Raw genomic sequence first — 26,748 nt, forward strand, 5'->3', positions numbered from 1 at the left:
ATCAGGGGTTTCACACTACTTTAGAAATCTTGCAAGATGTTGCATACTGGCCACACATGGGGCAGGACCTTGACCAATACTTGAAGCGGTGTCTTGTGTATGTCAGCCAACTTCACTTACACACAGAGCTCCCCTCCAGAAGAGGGGGATGACACTGCCTTGGTCAGATTTACAAGTAGATTTCGTCGGGCCTGTGATTCGCTCATCTAGGGGGAACAAGTACATGTTAACCGTAACATGCTTGTTTACCAAATGGGTGAAATGTCTCCCGGCCCCAAATTGCAAGGCAGAAACAGCAGATGCCCTGATGATCAATCACATCTTCTCGCGTTTTGGCCTACCTCAAAGGATTGAGTCAGACCAAGGTAGTCACTTCACCAGCGAGGTGATGACAAAGATGTGGGAGATACTTGGGGTAAAAAGGAAACTTCACATTGTATACCGCTGTCTTCTAGTGGTGGAGTTGAGAGGTACAATAAAACCATTGTGAGCATACTAAAAAGGTTTGTGGCAGACTCTGGGCCAAGTTGGGACATCAGATTATTGCTTGTCCTGATGGCCATTAGATCTACACCTGCTTCGGCGACTAAGATGTCTCCATTTGAGCTGATGACTAGACGAAGGATGGTGCTACCTCAGCATCTGCTCTATAGAACACATGAGCAGACACTGATTAACGCCTCCACAACTCATAAGTATGTTGTGAACCTAAGAAAACACTTTCAACATGCTTTTGCGTATACTCAGCGGAATCTAGAAAGATCTGCAGAGGGCATGAAGACTCAGTATGATCTAAAAACCACCAAAAAGGAATACCAAGTAGGAGACAGGGTCTACTTGTACAATTTCCAAAGGAACCACACTAAAGAGCGCACATTTTTGCCTAGCTGGCGGGGACCTTTTGAAATTGTAGATAAAATCTCACCTGTTGCCTACAGAATCCGCATCCCGAAAGGTGACTTGACAGAAGAGAAATGGGTCCATATTAATCAACTAAAGAGCTGCCACTCTGGGCACACTTTGCAACAAATTGAAGAGCCCAGAGAGAATCAAACAGAGGAGACATTGGAAACATGAGAATGAGGAAAAGAAGAACCAGAAGGGAGCCAATATGATTTATAAATCTAATTATGTAATAGGGAGTATTTTATCCATTATCAATTGTTATTATTAAATGCCTGTGAATCCCACTGCTGTTAACCCAATTGGTGGGCAGTTAGTGGGAAATTGTCGTAACCGGTTTGTGTTCTATGTCATAGATTCATACTGGTTGCACCTATCTAACAACCAAGGAGAACCGCCCCGGCAGCCTGAAAGGGAGAAACCAAAGGAGATCCGGGAGTGTTGCTCCACGCCATGAAAGGAAGATCCCAGGGAAAGCGGGGAGTGTCGTTCCACGTTCCGTCCAGAGACAACAAGAGGGGCAGGACGCACCGTTCTCTGATGGAATAGGGACTCATACCTGCCAGACCCTTCTGTAGCCCATGGAGAAATCCCACTTGCCCGACTCCCCCTCGACTTCGAAAGCCCAGGAGAAGTTGGGGGATGTGTGGGCTATATTGACCCACTCAAGGCATTTCCCCACATCACTGAGCTGCATTTGTGCAAGAAACAGCAACCTGGCTGTGCTGGCTCCTGTGCACACCAGGACCTCCAAACTGCATTTTGGCAGCAGCAGGAAAATGGCTGCACCATCTTGCCTCACACACTTCAGGCAAAATGGAACAATGGGACACACTGAAAAAGTATGCCAGTGTGTTTTGAGACATATCTATGGAATCAAGGGAACCGGCAGCACTGCCTTGCTGCAAAAGTCAAAACTTCCCCTTCAAGATGAAACATTTTTACCCTTTAAACATGCTGCTTTGGTGCCAATTCCACCTGTCATTCTGAAACCACTGTGAGTAAAAAGGCCCAGTCAAACCAACTCTCAAGAGAAATCAAAAGCAACTTCATTTTTCCCCTCGCACAGGAACACACATTTATTTCTTGACAAAATGTATCCAGGCGCAGCAGTTCAAAGAGACTTTTTACTCTCTGAGCCAGGTCAAGGATAAATGTATCTATACTTTAGATAAGAGTCCTGCTGCAAGGAAAATTACTACAGCTGCCAAGACAGTGGCAATCGGAGGAGTTACGAACCGAATTAAGGAAAGAAATGATAGCAGTTTTTAACACATGTGGACAAATTGGCTGTGCTGACTCAAGAGAAAAAAATGACCTGTTTAAAACTCAATTGTTAATGAAAGCCTGCTTACTTAGCCATGTAAAAGAATTATGTTAGTGGTGATAATAAACACATGGGATATCTTCTATCATAGGTTTGTTTAATTCAAGACCCTAAGTAAGAAATTAAACAGTTTAAAACACATACGCTGGAGTTGCAAACTCTCAAGAAAACCTGTTATTCCAGTTGCCAGCTATGAAACTCCTCCAAGGAAGGGAGATACACCCTAAATCCAGAAGACGTAGGTACAAAGTGCCAGCTTGAAAAACCTTGAATGGGATAGGACAATGAAAGTTCACATGCTCATCAGACATTTGTCTGTGCTCCAGGCTTGGCCAATAGCAGTCCTGGGACACTCACCTGTCAAGTATGAAGGGACCATAAAACCTTCAATTAAGACTGGAAACCTCCTTGCCTGGAAGGAATCGACAGCTGCTTGCAGTTGAAGGAAGAAAAAAAAAGGATCAAGTAACAAAGGGACTGCCTTTTGGTGCCAGAGATTATGTTATAAAGAAACTTTAACGACTCTTATTTCTGTAGCAACAATTAGCAGGAATTTAAAAGTTTGCAGTGTTAAATCTAATTTTGTGGGCCATCTTTTAAAACTTGGTAGAACTCATTGCCGCCTGGGGAACAGAAGTTACGAAATATGACAGATTCCCAGGAAAGTATTTATTTGGCAAACATAAGATTTTGTACATACATCCATGGGGACAATTCGCATTTGTGTATAAAATTGCGGAATTTCAGGCCAAATCTTTGATGTGTAAAATTACCAAAATGTGTCAGAAAGGCAAAACAAGATCCCACAGACTGGAGGTTTGGACTAATCTGTGCTGCACATCAGATGTAACCCGTGGGTATAATTTGCCAAGAGAGTGCAAGTGTATAAATGTATGTTTTTGGCAAAATCAGATTTTCAGTAAAGTAAATGTGGGAGTTTCTGGACATTGTAAACCTCACCTCATAAACCTGACATAATTCCCTTAGAAATCCAAGAGAGCAAGGCGGAGATTACTACCCTTGCCCAATTCTATAGTTAGGGGCGTGTGTAGAAAAGCCTGCCCCTGTCATGTACTGTGATGATGTAACCTGGCATTATAAATAAGAGCCCCTGACAACGCACAAGGACATACTGATTCCTGACCGATTCCCAATTTCCTGCCCGGCATCCTGTCCTGTTCCTGTCTTCATATTACATTTATTCATCTAGACTCCAGATCCCAACCACAAGGCCAAACCTTGCTGATCTTGCTTCAGCTAGGCCTCAATTCTAAAATAATCCCCATAACCAAGGGAAACGCTGTGGTGTTTTGGGAAGCATCCTGAACTAACCTGGCTTGCCACTCACTGAATGCTGCTGCTATCCTGCTCTCCTAATGCCCTATAGTATCCAGTAACCAGAATTGCCAGTCCAGAAGAACTATCCTTTGGTATCCAGCCCCTGCCCAGCTGACCCTGTCCAGCTGATTTTGTCTAGCTGTCCTGTGTTAGACCATATCTGTGTGGCGACCAGAGTGCTGACTCTGCAAAATCCTAACTAAAGTGGACTGTATCAATGTGAACCATAGAACCATAGTATATCTTGTCTTACCTTGTCCGTAGTTCCACTCTCTAAGACATCCTATCCTTATCCTGATAACTGTAATTTTGTCAAAATCATTCTTGAAACCCTGCCTTTGATTCCTTGTGCTAACGCCAACATCTTTAATAATTTTGTCTTGTAAAATCCTGGGCTATTAATCCTGTTTGGAGTGATAGGACTGCGTCCGCCAGGGTGGGCGCAGAGGTGCTATGGTGGAACTTGCGAGTTAACCCCAGGGCTTACTGTGTCTCAATCTGGTATCCTAGCTTGAATGCTCTAGTGTAGAGTAAAACTGTTCCTTGCAAAACTGATTTGCCTTTTTCACGCCTTCATGTTCTCAAAAACGCACCTCACTAATTCTTGCATAACTACCTCAATTTAACAGCTAGAGACTTCATTTCACTTTCATATTGTACCTATGATCCATAGCTAATATTTCACCCATTTTCATTAAAACCCGTTTTGGTAAATTTAGGCGGGATTTGCAAAAGTGTGTTAATTTTACAACGTGTCATTTTGAATATAAACTGTTTTCAATCTTCCATTCAATTTCGAATTGTATGCTTTTGCTCGATCCATTGCTTGTGGTTGCCAGTATCTTTCCAGTGTTGCTCCAGTAAAGAATCGCTTTTGTTCCAAGAGTTATACCCATTCATTAATTTATTCATCCATTTCTGAGTGTCAGTTTAGCATTGCCAGGGTTTGAAATCCATTGTTCTCTTTTGTTTGGGAAGGGAAGGTCAGATGTAAATTCTGTTTCTTGTCTGCCATTCCTGATTACCTGCTGATTCTGTTTATCCACTTAGAATTGATTGATTATTTGTGGGTTGAGGGAACTTTGCAGGAGGAAATTCTAACTCAAGTGCCATTTTGCCTAAAATCAAAAAGTGCTCCTATTCCCTGGTGTTTTGGAGTTGTGTTAATAGAAGGGTAAACTAAGTGCATTGATTACATTCATATTGTTCTTATCACCCCATTAGTGATTGCTGCCCCATATTAAATATGGTATGATTTCTTTTCATTTCAAATAAATAAATAAATAAACATTACCTTTACCCACCAGCTTGGATCATGGTCCATTGTGACCCAGGGTATTTTAAAAGAGTGTGTGATATGAGTGGTGTATCATCTCAATATTGAATCTAATCTAACATACTGGGCCGAGACTAAGGTGTGTGTCGCCTGATTGAAATCCTTGACAATCCGCTCTTCTGAACCCCCTCCTCCACCGAAACAGACCTGCATGCACCGTTGTGGTGACATAGGCAGAGCCTGAATAAATGGTGACACAAAATCCTTTTGAAGCCTGCAGGGCTTCTATCAGTGCGACAAGTTCTGCTGTCTGTGTGGAATAGTGCCTGGGTAATCTTTTCATTAGGAGTGTTTCGTATTCTTCCACCACTGCTGTGTCCTGGCCAATGGATGCTGACCCATCAACGAGAAAGACTTCTCTTTCTGCTAGAGGGCTGTCTTTTGCTTTAGAGATGTCATCACCTTCACCTTCATATATTGCTCAGTCGTGTTGTTGCATGTCCTTCGCGGTGCATGGCTCTGTGAGGAATGTGGCAGGATTTACTGTTCTACACCACACCACATGGATATGGGGGGTAGACAGGATTATTTCGCATGTGGGTGCTCTGTGTGGTGAGGGTGGACTTTGAACGATCTAATATTGCAGACAGGGAGTGCTCAATGTACAACGTTACTGAGCACCCCATTACAATGGTAGAACTCTTTTCAATAGCGAGGGCTTGTTCGCAAGCAAACTGCCCCTGCATGACAGAATTGAGTGTGCCGCTATAGTAGGCCCGAGGCTTGTGCCCATTGCGCTCTTCTGTGTGAGCACCGCTGTCATGGGGGCACCGTTTGAGTGGGAAAAGAGACAATTCCTGTGTGCAGTCAGGGGTGGCAAGAACTCAGGCTGTTGAAATCAGGTCTTTTAGATAATTAAAACTGGTTACCATCTCTGTTGTCCACTGAACTGTGCTTCCTTCTTTCTGTGCCTCCTACAGTCCTTGCAGGAGCGGCCTGGTGTATGCTGCATAATCTAAAATCCATGCCCTACAACAGTTACAGAGCCCGAAGAATGTTTGCATGTCTTTCATTGTTATTGGCTGGGGGTGGCACGCACCGCCGCTGCTCTGTCTGGGATTATTCTCTTACCATCTTTGGAGATGAGTTGCCCCAGGTAGAGCACCTCTAGCAAACAGTACTGGAGCTTTTTCTTAACCACCCTTTACCCTTTCTTTGCTAGCTGCTGGAGTAGTGCAACAGAGTCCCTTCGACAGCTCTGCTTGCTGTTGCTGCAGAGCAGTAGGTAGTGTACGTACTGAATGATCGTGCTGGGCACCTGAATGTTCCCTAGTCTTCATGCAGTATCCTGTTGAAAATACTGGGGCTTTCACAGTACCCCTGGGGCAAACAACGGTTTTCAGAGTGCTTTCCTCCAGGGTGAATGCCGTAAGATACTGTGATTCTGGGTGAAGGGGCACTGAGAAGAATGCATTCTTCAAGTCGACTACAGTGAAATGGGTGGCCTGCTTGGGGATGCTGCACAAAATGGAGGCCGGGTTAGGGACAAGAGGAAACTCTTGTTTTACAATGTCATTAACGGGGGTGTAAACCCTGGATCATCCTCCAACTGCCCCCGTTGCTTTTATGATCGGATAGATAGTCGTGTTGCATGGTGAGGTAGAAGGTACTATAATCCCTTGCTGTAATAGGGCCTGCAACGTTTCCTGAATTCCCTCCTCTGCTTCCCTGGACAGGGGGTACTGTTTGACCCTCTGGAGTATTGCTCCTGGTTTGAGTGTTATCTTTACTGGTGTTACTTCCTTCAACATAACTACATCATGGGGGTTTGTAGTCCACAAGTGTGGTGGGATGTACTGCAGATCACTTTTACAGAAGGTGGGCGGCCCGCTAAGAATGGCCAAGAGGGGACTCTGCACTTTTCTGTACTGCACCATTATGTTACAAGGTATACACATTTCAAGTACTGTTTCCTCATCATTATTGTCATCCTCAAAAAGGTCTTCATCTGTCAGTTCTCACAGAGGTACATTGGGATAAATGCACAGCACTGTGCGACATTGGCACCCATGGGGGTCAGTTCCAAGTACTACAATCCTCTTGGTGGACACTTGCAAAGCCTCTAGATCTAATGACAAGATTGTACCAGCAAACGCTTCTGGGAGTGCTAAAGGTCAGAAAATGAAATCTGCAGGTAATCTCCATTCCTTCCTGGTAATCTGGGGGACCGCTTGGGCACGCACTCTAATGCCATAAACAAACATGTCTGGGTTTACAGGTATTCCCCTCACTACTATCTCAGTAACCACATAATGTATCACTAGCATTGCTCGGAAGGAGCACATGCCAGGGGTGGAGCCAACAATCCCTCTCTCTTTGAACAATATTGTCATATTCAGTTTGCTAATCCCGTCCCAGTAAGTTGACAGGGGAGCTTTCAGAATAGAGGAGGGGCGCTCGTACAACCATCCCTCCTATCATGACGCCTACATCTTTTGTGTATGGAACCGTTACTGCAGCCCCAGAGAATCCCTGCGTGTCGAGAGTTTTTCCTGATAGCGGGGAGTCACCCTCACTTATGCATGACTTTTCCACTCCCGAGTCCACCATGAAGATGAATTGCGTATTTACTATCTCTGCCCCCACCAGTGGTTCCTCTTCTGGATGTAAGGTCATTGACAGTACTGACCAAGCAAGTGCTCTCTGTGGGCTGTCCTAGTTGAGAAAGGTGTCTGTCCTTGGGAATAAAAGGGGTTTCCTCTTACCACTGTGGCCCCGTGATAAGGGGCTGCTGCTCCGTTGGGTGTAGTGGCAAAAGGGTGTCTGTTTCCCGTGGCCCGTTGGTTGGGGCGGGGCTGGTGTTGCTGCATTGTCTGCTTTTGCTGTGGTGGGTGATACGGGCCAGGGTCTTGGGGAGGCAACTGAGTGTGTGTCTGGTGTATTTCGTATCGGATCATTGACAACCCCTGAATGGGCCCCTGTTGGCTCCCTGCGTGGGGGCATCCATACATTTGTCGATTGGAACTGTAGTTGCCTCCCTGTCTGCTGCGACATTCTCTCAAAAAGTGCCTCCACCTCCTGCATGACCAACACTGCCCTTGCCCGCCACCCCTTGGTCCCTGTCCACCGAATCCCCCTCCTCTGTGCCATCGGAACCCCTCTCATCCTCGTTGCGGCCCTCCTTGCCACTGCGGTACCGCAAAGTGTTGGTTTCCTCCCTGCCCATTGTCTCCCATACCGCTGCAATCGTTGCTTGTGTGGCAACAGAGGCACACCCTTCCTCTTCCCATTTGTTCTGGGGGTGGCACTGCTGATACCGCTGCTACTTTCACTAGTTTATTTTGAACTTGTTTTGCTTCCTCCACCTGCCTTCTATGAATAGTTTCTTTTTCACGCTCTTTGATCCTTCTACAATGGTGCACTATGATACTTTGAATCTCATGCCAACCTTTTGCTTCCACCCCAGCTTTCTTATCAAGATTTGTGTGCACCTCCTTAGGCAGCCCCCTTTTTACAATAAAATAAAACAAAGACGTTGATTGGTCCCAGGTGCTGCCCGTTTCTGCTCTCCAAATCTCTTGAACTATAAGAATGTATTCCGCAACATCATCCTCATCCCCCGTTGTGCATTGCATTATCGATTGTAAATTGGGGGTGGCCGGGAACGTCCTCCACAACGCATCCCAGACATGCAATCTGATATTATTAAATGATGCCCCATCATGGGCATCGTTACTTAGTGTTACTCCCAGGTACCCCGCTTTCACCAACACTGTTTCTGTCTGGTCTCCGACCGCTGTTACCAACAAGCTCTTGATGTCCCTATAGCGAGGGGGCACCCCTGCAGTGTGTTTTTCAAAAGCATAAATCCATTTTCCCGGCACCGCAGTGAGTTGGCCTTGAGAAGATTGTTTTGTCAATTTGTGTCCAAGGGACATAATGTAATTTTGTTCTTCATTTCCTAAATGTTTACTAACACTTTCCTTTTTCTTTGCCAGTGCTATACTCCCAAACAGTTCCCTTAACCTCCCATCCCACAGGCTTTCTACTCTGTGGTCCTGGGTGCTTGCCCAGCCCCTCCCACCGCTCCTTCTTCGGTATCCTCAAAATCACTCCAATACTCTTGTCCCCTCTCAGGGACCCCACATTCTCATTTCCCAGGCTATCAGTCTCCCCTCCCATTCTACATGTATTGCTCTTATGGGCGCACTGTCAATCCTGAACAGGAAGTCACTGGACTTCCACTCGTCTCCAGGCGGCATGGGAGGTGATCCTGGGGGCAACATCAGAACCACTGTTGCTCTTGCTGTTTCACAAGCTGCCCTTAACCCAGCTAATGCTGTACGTGTACTGGCCAATGCCACTTCAAGGTCTCTCGCGCTCACCCCTGTATGAGTGGACACTTCAGGGAGTCCAATATATGGTGGGGGTGGGGCCATGCTGGGGCCAGCTAAAATAGTTCCTCCAGACACATAGGTCGGATTAGTGTACACTTCTGTTGGCCGTGTGGCCAACGGGTAAATCCCCTTCTTTTTCTCCCGCGACTTCACACTCTCTCATGTACTGGTGTGTTTCCCATTGTCTGGCATTGTCCCATCCCTTTCATGGGCCTCTGTTTCTTCAAACATTCTCCAGAGGTCCAATATCGCTCTTCTATTCTGTAATGGCCTTCCTTTATACCTTGCCGTCAAGTATGTGGCCATATGGTGTAGGCACACCTATCGAAGGACCCCCCTCTGGCCAGGAGTCGGCATTCCTTCTCCTTTAGTCTCGGTCACCCATTGATTGTGGTATTTCTTGATTTTGTCACAGTACAGGGGTAAGGCTTTACATATATGATCTAGGGGCATGTCGGTCCCCATGGTGATACTCTGTCAATGTCGTGTCAGAAGTGTGCTTACGCAATTATTTCCCAACTAAGGCCGGAAATGCAATTTGCAAAATGTCACTTTAAAACACATATACTCTCATCGTACTTGTGCGGTCAGTCAATGCGGTCTAGATATTTGTAACAAAACAACATTAATTTCATCTCTTTCCTTCCCCCCTAGAGCATTTTCTTTCACTCTCTTCACGCCCCTCTCATTCACCCACACATATACACCACACATGCCCCTCCTGGGCCTCCTCCGTACACATAAAAAATACACTAACAAAACAAACTAAGATAACAAGCTAAAACAACAATCACTACTTTTCCCGAGCCCTCTAATTATATGGAGCTTCTAAATTTCATTTTGTATTTATCTCCTGTACTAGTCGAGACAGTGCAATGTGGCACCACCTTCTTCCCTCACTCAGGAAGGCTCCCGTATTCCTTTTTTCCTTATCCTCAATATATCTTAAGAAAAAGAAAAATGAATTAAAATGGCCAATAGCACACTTTTACAATCACCGAACCAAATTATGCTTTCACTTTCATTCACTGCGTATTCACCCGTTTCACACTGCTCTACATCCCCACCCAGACATTGTTATTCCTTGCAGGATACACTCATGTGTTCACGTACTTCCAAAAGCTTCCATTTATGGGGAATCTGCAAAAGGCCTGCACCTCTCCCTGGGGTGGTACCCCACTTCAACGAGCAGGCGGTAATTCTGCAAAGAAGGCACACGCAAGGGCCACTTCTGCGTACGCATTTAGGGGACTGGTCCGGGGAGGTCGCCTGGATACGTCTGCAAGCAAGGGAGCAATGGAATCACGTCATAGGGGCCACTAAATGAAAGCAAGTCCCTCTATGTGCACACTCCAGAATAAAGACCACCCGCTAGGGAAATAGGCCAGGAGATAGCGTTGCAAGGATAACAAGGTTTAATAGTACAGAAAACAAATATCAGCAAAGGAATCTGCTGCTTGAGAGCACTCTAACTCTAACAGTTAAAAACATGGGTTTAGGAACCCAAAATACGTCATCCATAAGGTACACAATGGGTGTCACTGATTGGTGGATCCACTTGGGTCATGCCGGTCAAGTGGCACAGCGAGTAGAGCACTCGCTTTGACATCTGTGCAGAGCCTGCTGATGCAGGTTCAAATCCCGGCGGGGCCAAACTCAGCCTTTCATCCTTCCGAGGTCGATAAATGAGCACCACACACCGTGGGTAATAATAAGCAGCGCTCAGATACCTGAGGGTTCGTAGCGCTATATAAATGCCAAATTATTATTATTATTATCCTCACAGTGAAGGTATTACGACATTGTTCATGTCTAAGCTAAACATGCTAAGCCTGAATATTAACTCATTGTGGCAGGCACCTGGGCAGCACGGGAAGTGGTGCCAAGGAAGAGGGAGGATAAAATACAGTCATGCTAACCCAAACATTCAGGCTTTCATTTATACCACAGTTCCCGCACTCAAGGTCTCCACCCTGGGGTTTGACCTTTCATTTATCCCCCCTGGTACCTCGTGTTATATGGGGGATGTTTTTGTTGCTTATAAGAAATACAGCCGCACATACTGTGGAAACAGAAAAATAATATGAGGCCGGGAAGCCCAAAAAGAAAACACCAACACAGGTTACAAAGAACATACAAGTGCTTTATTTAAAAGCTACAACCGTTACCAAGTCAATTGACAAACGGATAGCTATTAGGCTCTCAGAGTAACATAAAGAACTTCAACGAGGGTTCGATGTGTTAGTGAGAGAGAGCGCACATTGAAATACCTGGGTCTTTTATACAGTTTGTCCAGCCCTTGACCAACCCTCTCGCGGGTTAACCATTCTATGAGCCGGGGCTATGGGTTCCTTGCCAGGTCAATCCTGTAATATATGCATTTCGATTGATTTCACTGATATAGTTGTACATTTACATATAGGTCAACGGTAGGACAAGGTCTCAGTTCGCGACCCCGACAAGTGGCCTGCAGGCATATTAATTATTCATGTGTACGGAGGTCACAACGGCCAGAATCTTACTCAGAATGTCATTCGGCCTCCATTTTGATGTTTAGGGTGACTTCCATATAACAAGAGAACCTAAAATGGCGGCTTAATCCAAGATGGCGACTTACATTACTTTCTCTAAGGTCAAGACCTTGCCGTGGAGTTGTTCGCATATTATGTTTAAACAACTTGGCGTAGGCCAATACACATACAATTGTTACGATAGGAGGCATAATATTGTTTCAATTCCGACAAACCCTCCTTTTGGCCTATGCCAAGTGCTAATATCATTTCTAATATCTTTGTAAATAACTCCATGCATTCTCGTCCATACATCCTGAATCATTATCTGTAATATCTATAGCCATTAGGTCGTTCATCAGAACCTCTTGTAACACAAACTCTTTAGATGCTGTATCTGGGGCATACATTTTGTGCCCTATTGTGCTCACTGCTTGAGCACAACATCCCCCTAGCATTGCACATATACTAGGTAGACATTGGAAACAGCAACAAAGGAATAGCAGGATTCCCAAAATAACCAGTATAACAGAAAGCACCTTCCAACCCCAGGATCATAGAGAATCCCAGAACCAAGCACTAATACTCCAATCTCTCACAGGAACATGCACTTCTGAACTAAGGATGTGCAAGTTCTGAATTGCTTTGAAAATTGTCGGTGACGAATTTGCTACGAAAACACAGCAAGCGCACCCCACTAATTTGCATACTCCACCACGTTCTGCCAGGATGACATCTAATGCCATCTGATTTTGGAGTGCTACCAATCTTATTGCTTTCTGTTCTAGTGTCATATTGTAGAGTATATCCGTGGTCCGATTGATGGTTCTCTCCAGTACCCTCGCTAGCCCCCTAATATTTTCAGAATTTGCTATCTGTCCCCAAAATGGCACAACTGATTTTGCTATATCTCCCAATACTTGCCCAGGGGTATCTCCGTTCTCGCCCTGCCGTGGGCGAGCCGTAGAAACTTCCAATGTACTAGCTATGAATACCCCAGGTAACAGGATTCCCAAATAACAGGTTCCCTGCCAATCCTTGGGCAACCAGGGAAATGCTGTACTACCACAAACGAAATAGACAGGCCCTCCCACATATAGAGGCCTGTTCTCCCCGGTCAAATTTACAATGTTCACACAACCTTCAAAGTTTCCCATTGACGGAGTGCCATTTCTTTGTACACAAAAGGGGACTGAATCGAGGCTATGATTAATAGAGTAGGAAGGAGGCACAGCGTCCTTATTGCCTATCGGAGCCATTTTAAAGGAAATTAGAGTTTGAAAAGGAAGAGATAGTTTATCAGATGGCCTAATAGAAGCAACATTAGGTTTACTTCTATTTGCAAAAAAGCGAGCATCCCAGGGGAGTTAATTCACGTTTCTCAAAATCATTTAAATTAGTTCCATCAAAGTTCCCTGAGATGCTGTCATTCCAACGGCCAAAAAATAGTGCTCTAAGAGAGGCATAGCAAGCAGTCGTTAAAGGTAAAGGGTGAATATACCATCCTAGCCCCCTGTTCCCATGTTGCGGTAAATGGGTGCAAATCCAGCAATTACTCTTATTAAAAATGGCATGCGTTGAATTCATTATTATCATTAAAGTGTTATTATGGTACTTTCGTCTATGCTGGGAGTCTCTAGGTGACAAAGTATGAAGGTGTACAGAGGGAGTCAAAGCAGTAGGTACAATCTCAATTGGCAGTAGAGGTTTTAGAATGTAAATTTCTTCGAAGTACCAAAGTCCCACAGCAGTAACTATACAAATTCCAATTATTATTAACACAACACAGCAATACGTTTTCGGGGCCCAGGCACATTGTTCGTTGTCCGAGTTGGTCACCCCCTTATTTACAAGTCCAATGCGAACAGCAGCGGTGGAGGTGGCAGGCATCGTAGTTTCTCAATCGACGACCCCAATGTTCGTTGCTGGCGACACTACGGTCGCGCGACTTCTTAGTCCTTCCCTAACCCTAGCCAGCAGAATCCCCTTTCTTTCAAAAACTTTCTTTTGCTAGAACAAATCTCTTAATGACTCTCTTTCTTCTCCAATTGCACAGGCAAAACCCGTACCGTAGTCCTATTTTCTTCGTCGAAGGTCGTACCTGGTGATTCCCGGCACTGTTTGATCCGGAAATAAGGTAACGTTACTTCCTGAGGGAAGCGACGTATCGGAGGCGACGGAAGTCGCGGAACTTGAAACAGTGTTTTCCGGAAGTGACCTTTTCAAAGAGTGCAGAGACGAAATGGACTGTTCCCCAAGCTCCAGGGGCTCAGAGAAATTCTCTGACACATTCACAGCGCTGTTTGCTACTCCAGGATCAGAGATTGTAGCATCAGCGAGGGGTTCTGCTTCTTCTGTAACGTGTGGCGTCGGATGAGGAAGTTTCTTGACATGCGTCGCGTGGATCCAATGCTTCTTTCCAGCCACCCGCACTGCTGTCTGGGTGACCAACAGCACCTGATAGGGTCCCCGCAAGCAAGGCGCGAGACAGGAAGACCTTTCGTAGGCCTTCACTAGGACCCAACTTCGAGGCTGAATGTTGTGCCCTGGCCCGTAAACCGTACAGGTAAAGCTGATTGGACCTGATGATAAATGAGATACAGATTTTTAGTCAACTGGTTACAGTAGTCTACAAGCAATACATTTTCGACCTCCCTCAGAGTTTTGGGCTTCGGAAGGCCCCAAATGTTAGCAGGTCTCCCCATCACTACCTCAAATGGAGAGAGCCCAGTCTTAGTTTGAGGTGTGGTACGCATGGCTAACAATACAATAGGTAAGGCATCTGGCCATTTCAGTTTGGTGCCGGCACATGTTTTGGCAAGCTTATTCTTTAGGATACCGTTATGTCTCTCTACCAACCCAGCACTTTGAGGATGTCTAGCCGAGTGAAATCTCTTTTCAATGTGTAACGCTGTGCATATCTGCGAAATTACTGCTGCAACGAAATGGGGACCGTTGTCCGACCAAATTACCCTAGGTAGCCCAAATCGTGGAAAGAATTCCTTTACCATAGTCTTTGCAGTGGTCATGGCAGTAGCATCCTTAACGGAGAAAGCCTCAACCCATTTACTAAAGGCACAACTAATCACAAGAACATATTTTAGATTGTTACACCGTTCCATCTCAATAAAATCAAAGTGGATGACCTCAAAGGGAACAGAAGGGGGCCCAAAGCTACCCCTTGGAGTTACTGTCCCCTTCCCCACATTGTGCTGTAAGCAAATCATACAATTCTGAGCATGTCGCTGTGCAATCTTCAAAATTTTATCATTCACCCAGACTTGTTCTAACATTTTCATGATCTGTTGAGCACACACATGCGTAGGACCGTGTGCCATCGTAACCATTGCCAGCACATATGAATCAGGGAGCAACCATTTCCCTTCAGATGTATCCACCCAACACCCATCGTCATCCAGTTTCCCCATCCCTTCGGCCCACCTTTTAGATTCTTCTATTGTGGCATCAGTTTGGATATCTCGCACAGACCCAATACCCTCATCCATTACATAGGCATCTTTTGTTTCCCTTAGAGCATACATGTCTGCGCTAAGGTCTGTGGCCGTTTGCCTGGCTATTTGGTCAGCAAAAGCGTTCCCTTTTCCCACATCATCTATGACCTTACGATGTGCTTCACATTTCATGATCGCTAACTGCCTAGGGAGTGAGAGTGCCGAGAGCAATTGCACTATCAGGGGACCATGCTGAATCTTGGTCCCATGTGAGGTTAGGAACCCTCTTTCCGACCAGAGCCTCCCAAAGTTGTGAGCCACCCCAAAGGCATACTGGCTATCAGTATATATGTTTACTGTATGCCCTTCGGAGAGTTCACAAGTTCGGGTCAACGCTATAATCTCTGCGGCCTGCGCGGAGTTATGCAGAATTCTCTTAGTTTCAACAACCGTACTCAATGTAGTAACTGCGTAGGCAGCTGTAGATGTACCATCGGGTAGTTTGAAGCAGGAGCCATCACAAAACAGCTCCCCTTCCGCATTGCCCAAAGGAGTATCTATAAGGTCTATCCTGCCCTTCGTTTCCTGTTCAGTAGTAAACAGGCAGTCATGTAATTCTTCGTCTCCGCAAACAGTATTTTGCGGGAAAGGTAGGAGTTCAGCCGGATTAAGAACACAACACCTCTTAATTTGAATGTGAGGGGCAAACAGAATTAATTCATACCTTGTCAGCCGTGCAGAGGTGAGGTGTTGCGTTTGGGTTTTATTCAATAGGACATCTACAGAGTGAGGTACCATCAAAATTAAATCATGGCCTAGGACCATTCTCTCACTCTGTTTTACAGACGCGGCAGCAGCAGCGACAGCTCGCAAACATCTTGGAAAAGCGCATGTGACAGGATCAAGGGCGGAAGAGTAGTAGCCGCACGGCCTATTCTTCCCTCCGTGTTCCTGTGTTAACACAGCCAAAGCACATCCATCACATTCATGCACAAACAACACAAAGGCCTTGTCATAATTTGGAGTACCCAGAACCGGTGCAGAGCATAACGCAGTTTTGAGAAGCTCAAATGATCGTTGATGTTCCGATTTCCATGGCAGCGGCAAAGAAATGCCCTTCTTTGTTAAAGCCAACATCGGTTTTATCACTAGTGAGAAGTTCGGGATCCACAACCTACAGTAAGAAGCCATGCCTATTAAGGCTCTGACTTCCTTCTGTGTATTTGGAACAGACATGCCAGAAATGTGTTTTATTCTTTCAGGTGTCAATCTTCTCCCCTCCTTTGACAGGAGGTAGCCTAAATAGGCGACCTCCTGACAACAATATTGAATTTTTTTGAGCGAAGCTTTATGACCGTTTTCAGCCAAATGAATAAGCAACAATACAGTGCCTTCTTTACAAGCACTTTCAGAATCTGCAGCTAAAAGCAAGTCATCGACATACTGAAGCAGTGTACAAGTAGGTGGCAATTCAAGGGTATCAAGCTGCTCTTTCAAAGCCCTACTATAAATGCTTGGACTTTCAGTATACCCTTGAGGTGCATGAGTAAATGTGAACCCACGCCCCCCCAAGGTGAACGCGAACAAATATCTACTATCCTTGTGTATAGGAATACTAAAGAAAGTATTCTTTAGATCCACAACACTAAAGTGCGTAGCTGTAGCAGGGATCATCGTTAGTATCGTTGTCACATCAGGCACAATTGGAAATTGTGGGGCGACAACTTTATTAATCGCACGTAGATCAATTATGAAACGGTATGGGATTGCATTGTCGCCTTTCTTGTACACAGGCAAAATCGGGCTGTTACATAAACTACCTGCAATCTCTTCAATCACTCCTCGATGCACAAAATCGGAGACAATGCACTTCAAAGCACGCTCGCCCTCAACTGATATTTTATATTGCGGAATGCGTGGTAGTTTAACTCCATGTTTCAAAACTATTTTAACAGGTTCGATCTGTAGCACCCCGACATCATTGTCGTCAACCGCCCACAAACATTCCGGACCAACGCTAAACTCAGGAGGCAATGGTCGAGTCAAAAACTGAGAATTGGGAAGTTGCTGTGGTGAAACCGTCAGTCGCACTCCGTCAGAGGAACAATAAATTACTGCATTCAGTTTCTTCAACAAATTTAACCCCAGCAAATTCTCTCCACAGTTCGAGGTCAGGAGGAAGGGACAATGGTCCGTGAAGGGACCCAAAGAGATGGACACCGGCGAAGAAACCGGGCAAGCAATTGGTATGCCAGAAAACCCTACAGAAACATTTGTTTGCCCTGACAGTGGAATGTTTGGAACCCGGGAATGATCAATGGAGCACTTCTGTGCTCCAATGTCTATCAAAAACTTATGTTTCCTATTCCCCACTAACAATTCAACGTAGTGACCTTTCTGATTAACGGGAATAGGTGAAGGTTCCAAACCCTGCTTCGGGCAGTCCTAACGAAATAAAATGCCATCGGAAGGAAGCTCTTCAGAAAGGTAGGCAGCAGAAGGGTGATCAAATATGTTTCTCGTGTCCACACTCGAAGTCTGATTTTCCCGTGAAAAAGGTTACTGAGGATCTTGCGAGAACTGACCTCTATCAGGGCCCCCCGCTCCGGGGTGACCTCTAGGTCGTCTACCCATACTCCCAAATGCATTGTTTGACCTTTGGCGAAGGATGGGGCACTGTGCTCGCCAATGACCTTCCTGGCGGCAATAGGCACATTGATTAACATTCACAGGACCCAAAGGAGCGTTTCCTTTTGGGACATACTGACCTCTGGTCTGTGAAGTACCTCCTCTGGGATTTCTAACAATTTGTTGTAACAATACTTTAGTCTTCAAATCTCCTTTCCTCTTCTCTATTTTCTCTTTTTCATTATTAACACGGTTCTCATAATACTGAGCCATATGCAAAACTTCAGATTGGGATTTCGCCTGCCAAGCGCTCTCAGAAGACATAATCTGTGACTGGATGTCGGGCAACAATCCACGTACAAACTTGTGCACAAACAACCTTTTCCCAGACTCTGTGCCCAAGTCCTGTCCACTGAAGTCAGAGAATACCTGTTCGAATCTATTAAAGAACTCGGTGGCACCTTCAGTTTTTCCTTGAACACAGGCCGTAAGCTTGTCCCAAATAATTATTTTCTCGGGAATTATGGTTTTCAATTTTGCGACAATTCTATCAGGCAAAGTAAGTATTACCTGAGGTGGTTTCTCACCAGCCGGTCTTTCTCCATCAAACCTAGTCATGTTAGCCCACGTATCTCCCAACCCTGGCACATCGTCTATTGTTCGAACCTGCAACCATAAATCTACGGGCAGGAGTACAGGGAATAGCAAGTCAATATCACTTAAGGTGAACACAGAGGACTGCAAAACGGACTCTATCTCTTTGTAGAATCCTGTCGGGTTTTTCCTAATATCGGGAATTGATTGTCTAATAGTGTTCACTTCCAGTCCTGGAAACGGGACGTGAACAAATTGCGATACATAATGTGCAGGGGTGTCCACAGCGGGTGCACCAGTCCCAGCGTTAGCGGGAATCTCAACCTTTGGGACAAATGTCGGAGGAACCTCTCTCATAGGCAACTGAGATATAGGTAACTCTGACTGCTTACTAAGCAACAGAGCCAGGTCGAGCGCTAAGGCAGCTGAAGAAGTGTCGGGCGAAAAAGCCCTCTTACAAATACCCAATAACTCTATAGGACAATTAACCTTCTTCCTTACACATTCATCCTGCAGGTACTGCACCATTACCTGAATCACCTTCCTCTGCATTTCTACTGTATACTGACTATACGTGTCATATACTTCATCTGGCGATATCGATGAATCCGAGATCCATCGAATCGCATATTTGGTACAAATTTGTACTTCCTCAGATGCCGATCTACGACACGGAAGGAACCGTTTCTGTACATACATACTGTCGTCTTCACCATCCTCATCCCGTAATTTTTCAAAGTCCCTCCTATACTCAAACAATCTCTCAACATGACCATGTACTTTCTCCTCTGTGTCCCTCGAAAGTGCTAAAGTATTTAGATCCCTCACCCCTTGTGGGAGATCCGTATTATGTAATCTACCCCACATTACACATAAATGAGTCCCCAAACCTTCAAATATTTTTCTCGGGAAAATTGCCCATATTTGATAATGTGGAAAAAACGTTAGCTTGATCACCTCTCTCCATACAGTGCTTAGCCCATGCAAATAATTCCCATTTCTTGTCTGCAGAAACAGTATTTCGAGTGACAATCTTTGACCCCGCACCCCGATCAACTTCAGTCAATACGGAACCACTCGGGAGCGGAGGTGTGGGCAAATTCAATGAGGGTGCAACTATCGGTGCAAGAGGAAGGGGTGATAGGATAGGTGAAGGAACAACAACTGGAGGACTAGGAACAGTAGGTTGTACAGGGGGAACAGGAATAACAGCAGGAATAACAGCAGGAATGGGCAGAGCACCAGGGAGAGGATCATACGGAGGTGGCACAGAGGCACCAGGCCTGCGTTCGTTTAACATTTTTTCAATAAATTCTTCAGAAGCATGGACATCTTTAGAGGGATACATTTTCTGGATACCGAGTGAGAAAGCCCTATCCATATTTTTGACTGACTCTGAATGTTTTTCCTTATCATATAACAATGCCTTTTCGGCATTTGTTTTATGACGGCGTGCATGTTTATCCCTACTTTTAAGCTGCTGCAACGCTTCTTTTTTCCAATTCTGCAAAACATCAAATGCTGCAGGTCTGGCCTTCTTTTTTAGCAAGACCGATTCTAGGTATTCAATACGGGGGATCTCGAAACTACCATTGATTGGCCACTGAAATTCAGAGGCATGTCTGGTTTGTCTGTGCCAAATATCATTAAATACTATACTTCCAATGCCATACTTACAGTACATAGTACATGCCGGCGACCCCTCCTGTGGTGCCGGGCGGCTAAATTCCAAAGACTGTTGATCGCTGCGGAACAGAGCCCTAAAGCAGCTAGACAATTGCCCAGGCATTTCACAAAAAATTGGTGTTACCAGGTCAATAATTGTGTCTGCAGATACAATACGCCAAATTCAAATTGTCAGGGTTAAATTAAGAGTCGGGTCACGACTGCACCTGACCAAACCTAAGGAGGACCGTACGGTTTACCAAAGAACTTACCTAACAAATTTTACCTTGTGTTTGGTGGTTTCGACAAATCTGCCCGCCTCATAAATGGACCCTCGTCAAGATGCCGTGTCAGACCACACGACTATCGTCCAAGGATCGGATCGTGGCCGCAGTATCACACCGTCCGATGCCGGTTCGATAGTCTGCGTCAACCTTCAATGATCCGGCATCAATCTTGAGGGCCCCTATTCGGGCGCCAACTGTGGAAACAGAAAAATAATATGAGGCCGGGAAGCCCAAAAAGAAACACACCAACACAGGTTACAAAGAACATACAAGTGCTTTATTTAAAAGCTACAACAGTTAACAAGTCAATTGACAAACGGATAGCTATTCGGCTCTCAGAGTAACATAAAGAACTTCAACGAGGGTTCGATGTGTTAGTGAGAGAGAGCGCACATTGAAATACCTGGGTCTTTTATACAGTTTGTCCAGCCCTTGGCCAACCCTCTCGCGGGTTAACCATTCTATGAGCCGGGCCTATGGGTTCGTTGCCAGGTCAATCATGTAATATATGCATTTCGATTGATTTCACTGATATAGTTGTACATTTACATATAGGTCAACGGTAGGACAAGGTCTCAGTTCGCGACCCCGACAAGTGGCCTGCAGGCATATTAATTATTCATGTGTACGGAGGTCACAACGGCCCGAATCTTACTCAGAATGTCATTCGGCCTCCATTTTGATGTTCAGGGTGACTTCCATATAACAAGAGAACCTAAAATGGCGGCTTAATCCAAGATGACGACTTACATTACTTTCTCTAAGGTCAAGACCTTGCCGTGGAGTTTGTTCGCATATGATGTTTAGACAACTTGGCGTAGGCCAATACACATACAATTGTTACGATAGGAGGCATAATATTGTTTCAATTCCGACAATACTTAGATCACCTACGGACACTTGATGAGGGTTGGGACCTGGGGGTCGCGTGCATGTCAAGAACTGCAAAGGTGTAGGGGTCGATTCAGTGGTGTGAGGCTGGCTCTGGCCTCGCAGGGTGGGGGTGAGAGGCATACTGACAGTTTAGTGGAGATGAATGGACACAGCACAGAGCCTGGTGTTGTCTCACGCTCTTGCCTGTTGCATTCCAGAGAAAGATACTAAATATTTGCAACACTGAAGGTACGGGGGAAAGTGGACTTCCGTGGGAATGGAGTTCTTGTGGAGCTGGTGTAACTTGGGCCTTGTGCGCCAGGGACGGAGCCTGCAGCTTATCCCTTCTGGGCCTAAGACAAAATGGAGTCGAAGGCTATGGGCTTTTCAAGTGTCATGCATCTACTTCTAAGCACTGCAGGGCCGTTATATGGTGCAAGATGATGCTGATTGCTCCCCCCTTGTATGTTATATCACCTCATATGGTGTTTCACGCACTTGGAGGGCCTAGAGGGGTGGGATAGGCTCATTTCCATCCCAACAGAGCCAACGCTGACAGAGACTGGCCTCAAGCCTTGTGAACATTCCCTGGACTTGTTTCAGTTCTGCTGTCCTTCACTTAGTTTTAAGGAGCCATATCCTACTTTGGTAACACCGGATTACTCTGGTGCACAGTGCAATAAACCTGCTTGTAAATACTAAATGGCTTGTATAGTCCACTGTGACATAACACAAAAGTATTGTGAGTGGCCCAAGTATTCACTCTCTGCATATCCTGCAACAGCAGTACAGGGACCAGTAAACGTACCAGTTTCTTTTCTTTTTTAAAAGGCCCTGTTCTGATGTATGCAGACTATGTTCTCTTATTGCCAGGACTCCCGTATCCTTAAAAAAATGTGATTGCCAGATATGTCTGGTTTATGGCTTCTCTTGATTTAAAAGTGAACACTACTAAATCAGAGGGACTTTTTTACAGCTGGGACTTGTGAAATTATTCCTTAATTGGAGTGACTATTATTTTGTTTTTTTGTTTTGTTGGTTAAAAAATAAAACAATGTAACCTTTAACATTTGACATATCAAACAAACATAAATCAAAAAAGAATTAATCACCATAAAAAAAGAGGAAAAAAGCAAGAAGTAAGATAAAAAGAATAAATGAACTACAATGAAAAAGCAGAGAATTAAACTAAAAAGTAATATATTCACCAAAATGAAAAAGATACACTTAAATATCAGCATTCGTGTTTAGGACTCTAAAAAAGTTACAACCGCTATGACCACAGAGGTAGTAGAACCAGGCAAGCAGTGATCCCACATTAACTCAAGACCACTACCATTAAACATGTGAGGATACTTTCTGAACACATTCCTTCTCACTCCTTGAAGGGCACTACAATAAAGTAGCAGATGATTTAATGTCCCACGTTGTTCCTGTTCTTGGCAAAATCTGCATAACGTCTCCTCATCAACAAGGCCATAGTAAACTAAAATCAATTTTGTGTGGATTCAATTCCACGAAACCCAAAGAAAATTGGCGAGTGTGCTTGTCAGGGTAGATTGACAAAAATGTTGCGCTTACGCCCCGCTTTTTGTGGTCCCCCCTAAAATGGCTCATCGAGGGGTATTGGTGGAATTCATCCACGGTGTGGGCCCAGTCGAGATTGTGTAATGTTTGATTGCCTCTAGATGGATTACCAATCAAATCTTCAGTCTCCCAACCAATTTCGGCCAATAACGCCAAGCATAGTACTTCCATTTCCCTCAAGGTCCCAGAGACTTTTCCCCACGCAACACTCCAAGATCCTCAAAAAGTGATTTTTCAGTTGGGAACAATAATGTTCCAATATAAGGAAAGGTTTCTCCAAATCTTGGCCACCAAAAAAGGCAAATAGTCTACTATCGACAAATCATTGACTTCAAACCCATATAGGATCTTCGGGACAATTTTCTCTTTGTAAAAACGGAGGGGTAATTTGTTGTATCAAGAGTCTACTCTGCACAACTGGTTCGCCAATTTAATTGCCCAAGCTTGGAACCAAGCATGTAGTACCTTTTTTGTTTGTTGCAGTAATTAAAAAAAAACGAAAAAGGGAGGAAGTCAATCGTCTCAACCTGCTCAGTCTGAATCACCACTTAAAGGGTGCTTTCTTTTTAGAGCTGGTTAATTGCATCACCTTGGTCTAATTTGCATTAATGGATAGAGAATGAGCCTCCACAAAAATTGAAAATCCTACCAGCAGAGGCTGCAAGCCTATGGGTGTGCTATCAAAAATGAAAACATCATCTGCATAGGCTAACCATAGTGGTCTTATTCTACCAAGTTTAGGAGTTACAAAAGCATGGGTTGTATGTGCTCTCCTATGTCTGCCATGTATAGGTTGAATAGTCAGGGGGCCAAAACGCACCTCTGCCTAACCCCCCTTAAGGTAGATATTGAATGGCACAACCTTCCCTGTTGATTTAGGCAGTTGAGTGATCGCATAGACCTACTATCAGCCTTAAAAGGCCTGTTGGGATACCCCACTTATGTAGTTTTCACCACAGAAGGGATCGATCGACAGCAGTGAAAGACGCTGTATGGTCCAACGAGGCAAAATATACAGTTTTGCTGCCTTTCGCCCAAGCTAAATGTCGGACACCCTTGATAGCTAGGCCAGTGAGAGATGTCCCCATGTGTTTTCTAAATCCAGTCTGCCATTTCGAAATTATCCCTGCACCACCAGCCCAGGACTCAAGGTGCAAAAGCAAAATACAAGCAAAGATCTTGCTATCAGCATCCAGAATCGCAATTGTCCGGTAGTTACAAGGATTCGATCTTGCTCCCCTCTTATAAATGGGGACAACATGGACCTAAGACTAGGTAGGGGGAAACAGCCCCATCTGTAACACCTGAGTAAAGAGAGTTCACAGCATGCCAGTCGAGATCGTTGGGTCAGACTTAAAGAGGTAGTTCGACAGACCGTTTGGGCCCAGCACCCTAGAAGAACTAATGCCCTTAATTACCTCCTGGACAACCTCTGGAGTAATGGTAATGCCATATACCCTATTTGATGAAAGAAGAGCAGCCAGGGTTCTCAACAGCAGGCCTCAGAGGGGGGGGGGGGTCATAAGGGATTCAATGTGAACTACCCAATCCTCTTCAGAGACAGTGTTCACCAACCTGACAGATTGTAGTGTATCATTGTCATTAATGAGTGTCCAAAAGGCCTGCGAGTTTTTGTTACAGATGGCTGTCAACATTGCCTCTGCATCCAACTTGTACGTATGGGAGCGAGATGCCAACAGCCAGTTTTTATACGATTGACAAGTTTTCTTCAAATACCCACTTTTCTCAATTGGTGTTAGGGCCCTGTTCGTTTGAATCTTCCGCACCACCTGTCTAAACTCCTTTTTCATACATACCAGTTCTTCAATATATGAGTGGCAGTGTTTCGTGGCGCGCGGACTACCCTTCGTGAGCGCTTTGAAAAAAACACTTGCCCGTGTATAGGTGCTTTATAAATAAACAATACCATACTATTACCCAACAAACAATCCTCAATTTAGCCCTTGGAGATTGAACTGCTATACAGTGAATTACTAGGAGGTTTACTTGTTCAAAAATCATTATTAGATACCATCTAGATTGGAAAGTAATAGTAGGCTGCTAATATCACTGCACGCTGCATTTTTGTGTTTGAAGTGCTAAATAGAAAAATCTTATTTGTTTGTTGATTGTATCGCCGAATAATCATTGAAATTGTCTTTGCTAAGCCTTGTTTGCTCTTACCAGTGCCTGTTAATCCTGCTCGCTTTCTTAATGCACTATCTTTGCAGGAAACTACAGTTCCCATCAGCCCAAGCACATCGTCAGTTTCCAGGCACACCATTGCAGGTGCACCAGGAACAAGCCAGTCCTCGCCAGTTATCGTCCAGCAGTGGCGGTTTATCAGGAGAGGCTGTCTTCATGCCTGGAGTAAGTCCACACTTCTACTTATCTCACTCTGTGAACAGACTTAGTGTGCTGTCAAACAACTTCAAGCTCTCACTACTTCGGCTTGCTCAAGAACAGTGTGCTGCCGTGTCACTGGATTCTTGGGTCGTTGCAGGACCCACACTGGAGTAAGCGGAATTGGTGGCCTGCTCGTGTTTGTGGTATATGTCCTAATTCGGTTATGGGTAATTCAACTGAATTAAACTAGCTCTTGGCTGCACAAAAAGCATCAAGTCTTCCAATTGTGAATAAATATCTAATGCTTAAAATGAGGGAGTTCTTCCCTGTTCTGGTAATACCCTGATTGAGACAGTGTCTAACAAGGACTCATAGCTTCAAGATGCATCTCAGGCCTAAACATGGTCAGAGAAATCAGATCTCACTAGTATATCGGCAACCCAGCAAATACAGTTCGGATACCCCCTGAGCCACGGACACATGGAGATTCAAAAGTTCAAACGTACTCCCATAACTCGGACATAGGGGTTCTATGGAAGAATCCTCAAATTTCAGACTGTCCTATAAATCTGATCGACAGCATAGATATAAAAAGTGCCTTACTGAACACGAGGCTATTAAGCAAACACACTCTCGACATTTATGATTATCTTACACTCCATGATATTGACATCTTCTGTCTAACCAGAGCATGGTTAACAGATGTGAGTGGTCCTATACTTGATATGGCAATCCCTTACGGATATTTCATAATTTGCAAAAATAGAGTCCTAGGTCACAAGGAGTGGAGTACTGGTTACCCCTAAAAAGTTATTTCAGTTATTTTAAATCTGTAGTGCTTGTGATTACTACAATATATTACATCCAAAACTCACTCTGCCACCTTGTCGTTGCTTCAACCTTATTGTGGTGTACCACCCACCACATGAAATGGTTCATTTTAATGATCTGCTTCAGCTACTAAAAATTACGAACGGTTCAAACTGCTCCACTCTTGTGGTAGGTGACTTCAATCAATGATTTTAAGGTGGAGAACAATGAACCGTCCTGGATTGGGTGATCTCAAGAAACCTTAATGTGATTATGAAGAAAACCTCCATGTATATGGTCCGATCACTGCATAATCGAGTTTACTATATGTCTAGAAGACATTCCTAAAAAAGCACCTAACCCAATCATAGTCGTGTACAATCGCAACTTCAAAAATGTTAAACCTCACCACCTTCAGGGCTGTCTTGGTGATATTATGTCCACCACTGATAGTTCTCATACCCGTGAGCAACTTGTCGATACGTATCAGAACACCCTAACTAAAAAACTGGATAAAATTGTTCATACGAGGAAGAAACTGGTGAGAGAAAACACCAACCACAAAAAATTGTATATCTCTCAATTTTGAAAAATCAGAAAAGGAGTGCTGAACAAATTTGGCTAAAACACCCCATAGCCTCCAATGAGGAGAAATGGAAGTCACTTGAGCTGGCCTATGAACTCATCATCGCAGCAAAAAATAATGTATTTAATGATGAAATATCAGGAGCTAAAACTATTCCAAGAAGCTCTTT

Source organism: Ambystoma mexicanum, chromosome 11 (assembly GCF_040938575.1).
Source record: "Ambystoma mexicanum isolate Mex_15411 chromosome 11, UKY_AmexF1_1, whole genome shotgun sequence".
Lineage (NCBI taxonomy): Eukaryota > Metazoa > Chordata > Amphibia > Caudata > Ambystomatidae > Ambystoma > Ambystoma mexicanum.